We start from the raw sequence: 13,588 nt of genomic DNA, 5'->3' as shown, positions 1-13,588 counted from the left end.
ATTTTCTTCAACAATGAAGAGCATTTTTCATCTTATTTGAGTATCATGGAATAATCAGAACATACTATGATAATTGAAGAATATGAAAACATAGAATCTGAATTAAAAATTTGTTTCACTGAATATTTATTAGGTATCCACTGTTTGTATAAGGACCCTATTATATATATCACATTGAACAATGACTTAATAAGCAGAGGTTGGAAAAAGGGTAAGAGGTGAGACTGGAGGGCTCGAAGGAACCTAGACCATCAGGTTTATTTAAGACCAAAGGAAACTGAGTTCCAGGAAGTTTGCTCAGCCTCAAGTCACAAAATAAGCCAGAAACAGAGCTGGGATTAAAGTCTGGGGTGACAGACAATTTCAAAAGTGCAAGTTTAACAATGCTATGCAGCCAAAGATTTGGGGAATGTTTAGAAATTGTCCAATTTAAGAGGATGCTGTGTTATTTATTTGCATTTAGCTAGTTTTGCTTTTTTTCTATCTTAAAAATTTTATATGTATAATATACATATTATATAGTATATATTATATAGTATAAAACTATATTTTATACTATAAAAATTTTTATACTATTGTGGCCTTGGCTTTTACTACTTTCATTAGAAGATTTGTGAGGCAGTAGGAGAGGGGGAAGGAAGGAGTGGGGGAAGGAAGGGTTGGGAATTTGGGATTAGTAGATGCAAACTACTACACATAGGACAAATAAACACAAGGTCTTACTTGTTCTATGGCACAGGGAACTGTATTCAATATGCTGTGATAAAACATGGTGGAAAAGAGTATGGAAAAAAAAAAATATATATGTATAACTGAGTCACTGTGCTATAGAGCAGAAATTAAACACAATGTTGGTAGTCATCTATGCTTCAGTACATTTTTAAAAAGGTGGCTCAAAATAAATAAATAAATAAATAAAGAGACGTCTCATGGGCAGAAACCTTTGCTCAAGTTAACGTCTCCAAAGAAACTGGATGAATTAGAATGGAAGAGCCTCCACCAGACTGAAGGGTTTCACTTTCAGATCTTCAGGTTAAAGACCTGAAGAAAAAAAAAAATAGATGGGAATTTTCAATATTATAAAGTTTTAAAATTATACAAATAATGGACTATTAGAGAGAAAGTTTGGGGAAAAAGAAAGGATATATCACCTGAAGAGGTCCAGCATGTGCCACTGTGGCATAAAAATTATCTTGAGCAGAAGGCATGTGAGGTCCCAAAAGAACTCAGTTGTCATAAACCCCCTCCCCAGGAGCAGCCAGGAAAGGTTGACTCTTAACCTCCATGGAGAAGTCTCCACAACAGATCCAAACAGATAATATCACGCAAACTACCCTGTTGCCCATCTATTCTCCTAAAGGTTCATTTATGTTTCTCAAAATCATTTGTTTTCCCGCAAGTGCCCTTTCTCCACCTCCTTCCTTATTTAGATATTTAAGAAGCCACTTGTATTCCTTTAAGTGTCCTTCTTTCTCTTCCCTTCCCTTTAAGACGGTGTACCAGCCCCCAATTCCAGCCATCCCTTTGAATGACATTTTTCTGTGAAGTCCATCATCTGTCATTTATTAGTTTAATTCATAAGCCTTCAGAAACTGAATTTAAGAGGGTAGAGGAAAAGTTTTTCTTCCCTGATAAATCATCAGTTCACCATTAGCTTAACAGCTGTTTTCAATTTTCTGTATTTTCTTCAATTTTTTCATCTCCATTTACTTTTTACATAATTACAGTCATTGTCAGTATTAAAATATGAGCACTCGTCCATAATGCAACATATTCCTCCAAATTATTATTATTGCCTAATAACTTAAACATTTCACTGAAATAATATATAAGCTTAAGTAGCTTTATTTTCTTAATGATTGGAGTATAATTGCTTTACAATATTGTGTTAGTTTCTGCTGAATAGCAATGTGAATCAGATATATATATATACATACACACACATACATATAATCCCCTCCCTCCCACCCACCTCTTAAGCAGCTATCTACTGCTGGATATTTAGATTGCTTTTAATTTTTTTAAATTGTAAACAATTCAGAAAAAAAGTCTTTGAGCACAAGACTTTTCTTATTTCAGAATTACTTCTGTGAGTTAGCTTCAACTGCTGTAGCCTTTGAGAGGGGAATGTTGGGTTAAATAACTGTCTCTCAGGGAGATGACAGTTAGTGGTAAAGTAACACAGAAAAGGTATGGCATTCTTTATAAACTAAAGAACTTAAATTTTAGATAAAATCATGAATAATATTTGTGAAAAAAGTTAAAAATCGTTCAGTGTCTGGAAAAAGTGCCAACATGATGAGTATTATACAAAAAGAATAATTACTCGAACTAGGTAATTTGAGATGTCTGTTGACTTTTTCACAAAACAAAACACACTAGTGGCTTAATTTAGCAACAAGTTGGTGGAAGGTTGGGCAAATGAGTTCGTTTGAAGGAAGGATGGCCAACTTAAGAGAGTAACTGATGGTCAAAGTTCTATCATCAAATTTTCATTAGTTTTCATTTGGAGGAAAAGAATAAACTATTGACAAAGAGCAATGGGTGCACAGTTATCTGACTCCCCAGGGTTAGCCCAACCTTTTCTCCTACATACATCCCTTCAGTGAACCATCGTCCTGCATTAGATGAGCCCAGATACCAATTCCTACAACAGGCAATTGATAATGAGATTTCAAAAACGCAGAAGCAACAAAGAAACGTTTGTATTGAAGAACCACAAGCTATTCATTTTAAAAAGGAGAAAACCAAGCCACATTACAACTCAATTTAGAACTTTTCTCCTACCATGTAATCCAAAGCGGGCAAAATCAGTTTTCACTTCAGAGCACCGTTTCCTCCTACTCGATTTCACTACAGTGAGCTTTCCACTAATGATGTTAGACATTTCTGAGTCATAACTGCATTTATGAGCTGTAATTTTCTAGGTAAAAGCTGATGAAATGACTGAAAGTTCTTCTTTGTGCCTTCCCAACTCCCCCATCCCACCCCAGCAACCTTGTCCTGTTCTCTGAGTTTCAGATTTAATCACAGCTGTTCCACTCTTCCTAAACACTTTTGACAGGGCCAAAAATTTTCACGGAGAGCGCTTCATAAGCTATCAGGAGTCGTTTTCCTTTTTCTTTTTTGCCAGCTGGTAGTTAGTCCAAATACTGCTTTGTAAATAAATCATCTGCAGTCATCCTCATCAGGTCAGCTGCAAACGTGTCAGTGTGAGGAAAACAAGAGAGCACTTACCAGTTAATTTTCTGTGAGGAGAGAAGCTTTTGTGATGTCTGGGTGTAACTTCCCTGCTCCAGAATGAAATGGAGGGTGGTTTTCAGAACAGCTACGTTGGACAATTTCCCCAGCCGCCTCATTCGGCTTTTATCTGGCTTTTGAAATGACACTGTAGAGGAGAATGATGTAGGGTTTCACTTGAATGTGGTTTTCCCTTCCTCCTCTACCCTCCATAAAAATTCATCATGTATTCCAGGAGAAAAGTAAGCAGCGAACACACTGCACAGATTAATTCTTCTGCCCAGCAAATACACGTGTGTATCAGAGGTTTGTTCCCTGAAAGGAGATCATTGCTGTTGGCTGCAGCGCCTCAGGCTGGAAACCAGTGATGGGGGAGGCACCAATCCCTCCTTTGTTTGGATGGGCTTTTGCTTACTAAAAGTCAATTTAAAGTTCATGCCAACGTTGGCAGGAAAAGAACCATAGAACCTCTAAGCAGAGCTCTTCAAATGTACCCAGGACTCATTAGGAAAGAGATTTTTATTTCCTGGGTTTCAGTGGGAGGAATCAGAATCACACAATAGTTAAGTATGAATTAATATTTTAATTTTTTTATTTCTTTATTGAGGTGGGTTGAGAGAGAATTTTCCAGGCCTCGGGGAGTTAAAGATCTGATTCTTATCTCTCATTTCATCTGTGTACCTGAAGCAGGACTCAGAGAATAAATGTGGAGGCTGATACTTCACACTAGGAAGCCAGCCTTGATGCAATTAGCGTCTCCATCTGTAGCGCTAACTCGATTTTCTTAAGGTCAAACATCAGCTTGTCCATGTGAACATTACTAGGTTTTAAAACGTTAGCCAATCTAATTGAACACTGTGAGATGTGAGAGGCCAGAAAACACAATTTCTATCTGATTGCTGTGAGTTTTGAGGGCTTAGCAGAATGGGTCACCCTGAAAGGTGCCTTGTTGAAGACTAAGAATTATTTTGAGATTTTTATTTTAAGAAACTTCAAGCTCAGGAAAAGCTCCAAAAACTGAGTAGAAGTTACCCATTTGTAAGGGAAATCTTACATTTGTAAAGGAAATTTACATTAGAAAGGGGGCCGGTATCAGGAAGACAGTGATTCCTCTTTTTCATTTGAGACTTAACTTCTGGACCCAGCCACCTCAGTTTACCAAACAATTCCTGTTTTCACCAGTCCATGAACTGCCTTCCCACACCTTTAAGCCGCAGACCCCATCCTTTTCCTTAGTTCAGGATGTAATATTATTTTCAATCTTCTCTTAAGTGGGGTTTCTGTATGTACATAATTAAAAAATTTCCCCCTGTTAATCTCTCTTTTATTTGCAGTGGCAGATTTAGCCAAGTATATTGAAAGGTTGAAGGAAAATTATTTCCCCCCCTCTACAAGATGAAGTCCAAAAAATAAAAAAATACAATCCTCTGTTGGGGGGAGGTTGGTGAGAGTGGGGTGGGTGCAGACTGGGATAACACTGGGGGATGGAGTGGGTATGATTTCTCAAACTACAAATGTCCCTCAGCCCCCTAGGTATGTACACTCTCCCATGTTTGCCCCCAGTCCTTGATTCTAGAGAAATATTAATAGTCTTGGCATATTACTTGTCAATGTTATCTGAGTCATTGAAGGAGGTGATACCTGATGGAGGTGATATCCACTCACTAATTCCTACCCCTTGGCATCAGCTATATTCGTATTTACTGAGTTATTTGTTGTCTTCTATAATCACACAAAAGCACAATTTCATCCATAAAAGACACTTTTATAGAAGAAGCTTTTTCAGGAAGTTTTGGTTCCTTTATATGGCTTTAGATTTATTTTCTAGTAGTGGAATGTGAAGCATCAGGTAGCAAAAAAGACAAAAGAAATGACATTTCACAAGCATTTACTGTGCTCCAAGCACAGTAATCACACTGAAACCCAGGAAAGGATCAGCCTTTTTAGTTTTCTGTTTTAGTTACCACCTAAAACAACAAAGTTGTGACAGATGCTTACTTAGCTTTGAAATTGGTCCTCCCAAATCAAGGATAGTAAATAAAATCTCTCTCTTAATCAGCCCTAATCTGTATGCGCTGTGTCTGAGGAGCTCCGCTTCAAAGTCCTAAGGCTTGCCTTATACTTGATCTTTTATTCAAAAGTAGTTAAAACTGAAGTGCTCAGGTATACTAGACATTAACTCACCTGCATTGGTTAAGCTGCTGAGTCAGGTCATTGGGGATCTGTTAAGAGAGCCTCTCCTGTGAGTTGCAGAGTTGGAGTTCAGTCCTAGGCATTCTGATTCCAAATGCCAAGCTCTTAATGTAACTAGGAAGGGTTAATTTTTGGCTCCCTGCGGGAACTGTTTCTCTGACTTTAACCCTGTTTTTGCCGTTACTGTTATTATAATCAATCATAGCGGGCCTGCCTCAGAGAACCCTGCCCCCTCTGCCTGACCCTTAAATTAAAGTGCCTTTGTTTAGCTCACTGGGAGATAATCTGACCCGACCCACCAATGAATGACTGTAAGTAAAAGAAACTAATGTATCTCCCTGCCTGAGGCTTGCCATTCTAGGAGATAATTGCAAGAATCAAATGGTCTTTTTGCTTTGTTTCCTGACCTCCCCCCATCTCTGATCCATAATGGAACCTGGCATCCAGGCCCCAACAAGATAGTTATTTTGAGACATCAGTCAGCCATTTTCTCAGTCAGCCTCAACACTTCGTCCCTCAGATTTATTGGCCTCTGTTCAGTGAGGAGAGCGAGCTTGGACTCGGTAACATTAAGACACGTAGCTCTATAAGGAGAGATGCTTCCAGAATCAAATGACTAGGAGGAAGGGGCAGGAATAACTTCTGCCAAATAGAAGACTTTCAGGACAGTTCCAGCATTTCCTAAATCAGTGCAAGTTCTCTGAAGCCTGCTGTGGTCAGGGTTTCAAGGGGTCTTTCTAGAGGGGTGGGTGTGTATAAGCAAGTCTAAATAGGGCCAGCTGGGCTCAGAGGGCAGATACACGGTGCCTCTATCATTCTGTTTTTGGGGAATGGGATCATTCTTTAAAAATAGTTTTTCTCCACTGATACTTGAAATTTCACTCTTAGAAAATCAGTCTTTTGAAGAGAGTACCTTTTAAAAGAGGCACTTTGTATTAAGTGAGGTTCTAGTGGTTAGAATGGACTGGGTGCTTTTAAGATGACTGTCCCTCCTCCTTACTCCAACCCCTCCAGAAAAAATTGGGATTAGTAACTTGGTCTCCACAGAGGATGAGATGGTTGGATGGCATCACCAACTCAATGGACATAAATTTGAGTAGACTTTGGGAGTTGGTGATGGACAGGGAGGCCTGGCATGCTGCAGTCCATGGGGTCGCAAAGAGTCAGATACGACTGAGTGACTGAACTGAACTGAACTTGGTCTCCCATATCTTGAGATGATCAACAATATCTTTATTCTTTTCCTTTCTTGTGTGATGATAAAATAGCAAATTTACCTCAAAGACCTAAATACTCTGATAATAGAAATTTCATAAATAGACATTTGAGAGAACACAACAGGTCACATTAGTTTTTGTTACTGACCATTTCTAATATTTTTGTTGTTGTTTGTAAACAGAAAAAAAAAAAAATTGGTCCAGAACATAACCACTGGAAAAGAGACAATATGATGCAGATGGACATTTTCTTTTAAAAGAAACTATTTGTGAAAAAGGCAAAAATCTCACTTCTTTTGAGTTTTTTCCTCTTGTCATACAGGGAGATGACTATCTCCTTGTGTAAATGCCCTTCTTAGGCCTGTTTCTTTGGGGTAGGCAGAGTCAGAGATTATACCTGGAGGCCTTTATTGGGTTAACAGTGAGATTTTCCTTGGGACTTAAGTGGCAGACTCAGTTCTTCGGGAGGTCACAGTGAGGAGCCATGCCCACATGGCCATACAGGGCCGCTTCCATGCACTTAAACCAGACAGTTCTTAAAAGTCACAGCAGACAAAACCAGCTTCAAATTCTTGCTTTAAATTTTATATGGCCCCTGCAGGAACCTAGCCTGAGGATACTTAATAAATCTGTCAAAGGAATTAAAATAAAGCTTTTTAATTAAGATACACAAAGCTCTAATTACCTGTGGAAATGAGGGGAACAACTTCTACTGTTGTCTTTTACTTGAAAAAAACCTCTTTTAATATGCCAAATACCAGCTCAAATGAAATCTACATACTGAGACTTAGAATGCTGTTCTTAACTACCTATCTCAGAGGTCAGGGCCTGAAACCTTTGAAGGGCCAAGCCAACACTCACCCCTCAGAAGATGGCCATGCCGTGTGGCGGCAAGGAGTCGGGTGGGCCACGGCTTCCAGGCTCCGTGCTCTGAATCTTTGAGGTAAATAATTTCTCTGAGAGAACTGGCCGCAGCTACCCAGTCTTGGAAGAAATATTTCTTCTTTTTGTAACCAAGGGAGGTAAATAATCTTTTAACTCATTGCCCTATGAAGAAAAAAGAAAGTGGTTGGCAGTAGTTAAATAAATCTGGTGTATATCACTTAGTTCGCAGGCATCTGGGTGACACCATCTTTGGCCCTGACTCAAGAGAAAGGAGGGCTCTGGGAGTTCAGGCCACTCCCAACTATTTACTGTAATTATGCTTCTTTTCTCGTTAAACTGCAGATTATGGATGTGATGTAAGTGTAGCTGGATTTTTCTAAAATGTCACATTTGGGGAAAGGAAAAGATCAGAAAATAAATTGTATTTTCTCAACCTCGGTAACTGATTCGGTCACTACTTGCATTTTTATTAGGAATTTCATAGCCTGTGGGCGAACTGCAGCTGCGGACCTATTTTGTTTGCGTCGCAATGTTTTTCTAGAGTTTGAATTAATTTCCATCATTTAAAAATCAGGGGATATTACAGACATCAGATTGTCAGCTCCTCATGAAAAAAAATTGCCAGAGCTGGGTAACTATGGGCCTGTGTCCCACAAGGATACAGTTGGGGAAGGCTGAATAGGAGCTGCTCCTAGCGTCACCTGCCACTTCCAGCCAGGCATTTCTCTTCATTTTGATACCTTTCTCCCCTGCCTTCTCACTCACTGACCATGTTCATGTGGACCTTCTAGGAGTTTGGGCTTGCAACCCTCATGTTCCTTTCCAATTCTTTTCCTGTTGAGTTTCTTCAATTTAGGACAATTGCGTACACAGAAAGATAAGTCATTGGGCAATCGTTATTATTGCACAAGGAATTTTAGGTTTGGTCATTTAAAAAATATGAATCCCCAAAGCGTCCCTCATAAAACTAGACTGCATTATAAAATATGATTAAATCAATGAAACCAGCTTTAACTAGCTTAACTAGTGGCAGGTACAAAGGAAGAGCAGTGGGAGCCGCCTGCCCTATGTAGGCAATAATGGAGTGCTGTCTTTAGGGAATTTCAACCCAATAATAAAACCAACTGAAGCCCTTCGGCTTTGTGTGATCACTGTGTGCTGGAAATTCTAAACAGGTGATGAAACACTCCTCCCCCTCAAAAAATCTTTAAGTTCTAGAAAATTGCTGAGATTACATTAGTGGAACCACTGACAGAAATTGTCTGCCCTGGCCAGGAACAATAGTAATGACTTGCATGAGTTATCTTACAACAAGAATTCCTGGTAAGGAACACAGAACTAACAAGCAACCACGGATCAGAAGAATTTGGCAAAGGTCAGAAGGAGAGAGGGGAGGCCAGTCCATATGTCCTACCAACCCCAGAATCCTTCTCGTTGGAATCCATCTTGGCTGAGCAATGCACAAGCCACGAAGCACCCTGAGTCAGAATGATTGGCCAGAGACAACCCGGAAATTAACCCCCACCACCATGAAACCCAAGACTGCAAGTCAGGTGGCAGAGCAGTTCTCCCGGGTGTCTTTACCCTGCTGCTCTCTGCCCAGGCACCCCTTCCCGTTAAAGTCGCTTCGTCAGCACGTGTACCTCCTCGGACAATTCATTCGAGTGCTAGACGTGAGCCCACTCTTGGGCTCTGGAAGCTGTCCTCTTTTCAATGACAATTACTCTGAGTTTTAATTACATATACATATATGCTTTATATGAAAACTACTTCTTATTTTAAGTTCTGTTACTTATTCTTTAATAGACAATGTGTTTATATATATGTGCTTATATGTCATCAAAGGGGGATACACAAAGGGCAGTCTATTTCACATTCTTTTTATTCCATGAAACCACTTGGAATTTTTAGTTGTATTTAAAATGTACATTGGTAAAACCAAGGGGGAACAGCAAGCTGTGCTATTTTTTGTTTTCAGCAAATGTAAATTTTAGTCCAGAGATAATTTTTTTTTGTGCTGAATTTGAATAATTTTTTAAAAATTGAAAATCATTCAAGAAAATCGTTTGTTTCAAAATGACTGATTTGGGCTTCCCTGGTGGCTCAGTGGTAAAGACGCCACCTGCCCGTGCAGGAGACGTGAGTATGATCCCTGGTCTGGGAAGAACCCACACGCTGAGGGTCAGCTAAGCCCGTGGGCCGCAACTACCAAGCCCATGTGCTGCAAGTACTGAAGCCATTGTACCCTAGGGGCCCATGCCCCGCAATAAGAGAACCCACTGCAATGAGAAGCCTAAGAACCGCAACCAGGGAAGAGACCCACTCTCCGCAGCTACGGAAAGCCTGCACACAGCAATGAACAACCAGCATGGCCAAGACAAACTAACTAATAAATCTTAAAAAAAAAAAAAAGACTGATTCAAGAAATAAAAGCATGGATAGCAGTGATGTGACTGAATAGTTGCCTAGGACTTCCCTGCTGGTTGAGTGGTTAAGAGTCTGCCTCGCAATGCAGGCGACCCCTGTTGGGTCCCTGGTCCAGGAGGAGTCCTGGAGGGACAGCTAAGCTGTGTGCCACAACTACTGAGCCCACATGCCCTGGAGCCCGGGCTTTGAGACAAGCCACCGCAGTGAGAAGCCGGAACACTGCAACCAAGGGTAGCTCCCACGGGCCATCACTAAAGAAAGTACTTGTGCAGCAACACAGACCCAGCACAGCCAAAAATGAAGTAAATAAATAAACTCATTAAGAAAAAAGTTGCCTAAATTGTATCTTCAGCAGACATATCAGTTTTACTAAAATTAAGCGATTAATTGTTGATGTAGGGTGGGAAAAGAATCTCTCACCCCATCCATCAAAAGAGGTCCCTCTAACAAAAGACAGACTAACAACAAAAAACATACAAATTTACATAATTCTAGCTTTACATGACTTGAGAGACTTCATAAGAAAATGAAGGCCTGAGGAAGCAGTTGAACCTGAGTGTTTTTATGCTTGGTTTGATGAACAGCGCAGTCTTGAGAAAATTAGATGGGACAGAAAAAGTATGAACTAAGTACAGTAAATTTGGGGAAACAGCAAGTCCCATCTGTTCAGACTCCCCTGGTGTCTTAGAGATGAGGATGCCCCTTTCATCAGTATAGGAAGAGGACCACGCACATGATGGTTTCATGCCTCAGGAGCAGCTCAGAAGAACAACCTGTTCCTTAACTTCCTTCAGCTCAAAATATTCAATATGGCAAGGTGCCACACTTTGGGGTGATGTATCCTGAGCCCTGTCTCTGGACAATTATTTGCAGAAAATACTACATTGGGAGTTCCCTGATAGCTCAGTTGGTAAAGAATCTGCCTGCAATGCAAGAGACCCCAGTTTATGCCCGGAAGATCCCCTGGAGAAGGGATAGGCTACCCACTCCAATATTCTCGGGTTTCCCTTGTGGCTCAGCTGGTAAAGAATCCGCCTGCAGTGTGGGAGACCTGGGTTCTATCCCTGGGTTGGGAAGATCCCCTGGGGAAGGGAAAGACTCCAGTATCCACTCCAGTATCTACTCCAGTATTCTGCCCTGGAGAATTCCATGACTGTATAGTCTGTGGGGTCACAAAGAGTCAGATAGGACTGAGCAACTTTCACTTTCATTATTACATCAGATTGTAAACAAACGATCTACAGTCAAATTGTTAGATATAAAAACTGTTGAAGAAACAGTTCAATTTTTCTCCTTTTGTGTTATAACTATGTATTTATTTCTCACTTTGTTTCCTGGCATAATTATATAGCCAAAGTTGAGTAAATAAAAATTCTCACTACCTAGATTTCTTTTTGTTTCATTTCATGACATTGCTGGAAATAATTTGGTCATATTGAAGGGTGTGTGTGTGTGTTAGTTGCTCAGTTATGTATGACTCTATGTGACCCTATGGACTGTAGCTGCCAGGTTACTCTGTCTATGGAATTCACCAGGCAAGAATATTGGAGTGGGTTGACATTCCCTGCTCCAGGGGATCTTTCCAACCTGGAGATCGAACCCACGTCGCATGTCTCCTGCATTGTCAAGTAGGTTCTTTACCACTAGTGGTACCTGGGAAAGTGAAGTGAAAGCGAAAGTTACTCAGTCATGTCCAACTCTTTTCAACCCCATGGACTATACAGTCATGGAATTCTCCAGGCCAGAATACTGGAGTGGGGTAGCCTTTCCCTTCCCCAGGTGATCTTCCCAACCCAGGGATAGAACCCAGGTCTCCCACACTGCAGGCAGATTCTTTACGAGCTGAGCCACAAGGGAAGCCCAAGAATGCTGGAGTGGGTAGCTTATCCTTTCTCCAGGGGATCTTCCCGACTCAGGAATTGAACAGGGGTCTCTTGCATTGCAGGCAGATTCTTTACCAATTGAGCTTTCAGGGAAGCTCCATTTTAAAACTTGTTAAAGACTAAGTTAAATAAAAATCTTCTTAGCTGTGTAAGGATAAACAAGAGACAGAGACAGGGAGAGACTCTCCACTTGTCCCAAGAGATATTGAGGAGGAGATTACTAAAAATCAGTCTGTTCCAGGTGTCAATGTACGAATACACCATTGCCATCCACACAGGGACCACCAAGATACTGTTGGAGAGGAAAAACTTTTCTCTACCCTCTTAGGTTTCTTAGTTAGGCCTGTGAATTAAACTGACAAAAGATATAGGAAGAAAGATTATTTCTCATGCACACAAGGACTTCACAGAAAAGAAATGAAAGCCTAAAGTAGTTAGGCCTGGAAGTTATATATCATTTTAACAAAGGGCAATAAGTTAAGGAGAAGTGACTAGGCCAAAAAAGGTAAGTGACTGTGCTTTTTAAAAAAATATTTATTTATTTATTTGACTGTGCTGAGTCTTGGCTGCAGCGTGTGGGATCTAGTTCTCTGACCAGGGATTGAACCCAGGGTCCCTGCATTGGGAGCACGGAGTCTTAGGCACGGACCCCAGGGAAGTCCCAGTGATTGTGCTTTTGGAGATAATATATTGAGGAAATTTAAGTAGAAAATGTGTGGTAGATAAGAATTGTCTAGTAAGTGCTATGGTCTGAACGTGTCCCCCCCACATTCATACACTAAGATAGTATTAGGAGAGGGGGCCTTTAGGGGGTGGTTAGGTAAGGAAGCAGAGCCCTCACGGGTAGGATTAGTGCTCTTATAAGAGAGGTAGAGAGAAATGCCTTCCTTGCCCTTTCTGCCTTTGAGGACACAGCAAGGTGCTAGGTATGAACCAGGAAAAGGGCCCTCAGAATACCACCATGCTGCCAGCTTAATCTTGGGTTTCCCAGTCTCCAGAAATGTGAGAAACACTTGTCTGCCGTTTGTCAGCTGCACAGTCCGTGGTTTGTTACAGCAGCATGAATGGACCAAGAAGAGAGTCAGGTTTATTACGCAGACTCAAGTCAGTCCATCTCCAGCACTAAGAGTCATTCTCTTCCTGGTGCAGGAACGGGAGGCCTGTACAAGTGGAAAGATTCACGCCTTGCTTTTAGGCATAAAGAGGGAGGGCAGAGAGTTTCTCCTGTGTCTGCTGCTTCTGAACTGCTCTCAGGTAAAATAATCCTTATGCCAAAGCGCATATTCTGGGTTGGTTTGCGCTGATCCCCTTCAGTTACCTCATGGGCTCATGTGTCTATGTCCCTGGATCTATTCTGTGTTGGAGTTCTCTGTGGTTTAGTCGCTAAGTCATGTCTGACTCTTGTGAGCCCATGGATGGTAACTTGCCAGGCTCCTCTGTCCATGAAATTTTTCCAGCAAGAATACTGGAGTGGGTTGTCATTTCCTTCTCCGGAGGATCATCCTGACCCAGGGATCAAACCTGAGTCTTGAACCCAAGTCTCCTGTACTGCAGGCAGATTCTCTACGGTGGAGCCACCAGCAAAGCCCCTGGAGTTCTCTGTACTCCATTTAATTTTTTTTCTTTTTAAATCTTCCAGATGTATAACTCTATACCTATTAAACAAGAACTCCCATTTTTGTTGTGTGTTTTTTTTCCCCACCGCACCACATAGCTTGCGGGATCTTAGTTTCTCAGCCAGGG

General features: G+C 40.9%; 1 protein-coding gene across 5 annotated transcripts in view; it reads right to left on the bottom strand.

Moving 5' to 3' along the window:
- Positions 1 to 3,540, bottom strand: part of CMKLR2 (chemerin chemokine-like receptor 2) — a 47,135-nt gene extending 43,595 nt beyond the window's left edge. For 3 of the 5 annotated variants that reach the window (XM_065930745.1, XM_065930742.1, XM_065930743.1), the window contains exon 1: positions 2,788 to 2,956. The gene's annotated coding sequence lies outside the window, so the exon portion shown is untranslated. Of the gene's footprint in view, positions 1 to 2,787; positions 2,957 to 3,237 lie in introns of those variants that run through there. The other 2 variants (XM_065930744.1, XM_065930741.1) reach the window with 1 other exon arrangement.
- Positions 3,541 to 13,588: the final 10,048 nt, after the last annotated feature.

Source organism: Muntiacus reevesi, chromosome 3, assembly GCF_963930625.1.
Source record: "Muntiacus reevesi chromosome 3, mMunRee1.1, whole genome shotgun sequence".
In the NCBI taxonomy this organism is placed as follows: domain Eukaryota; kingdom Metazoa; phylum Chordata; class Mammalia; order Artiodactyla; family Cervidae; genus Muntiacus; species Muntiacus reevesi.
This window is presented reverse-complemented; position numbering and strand designations above follow the sequence as displayed.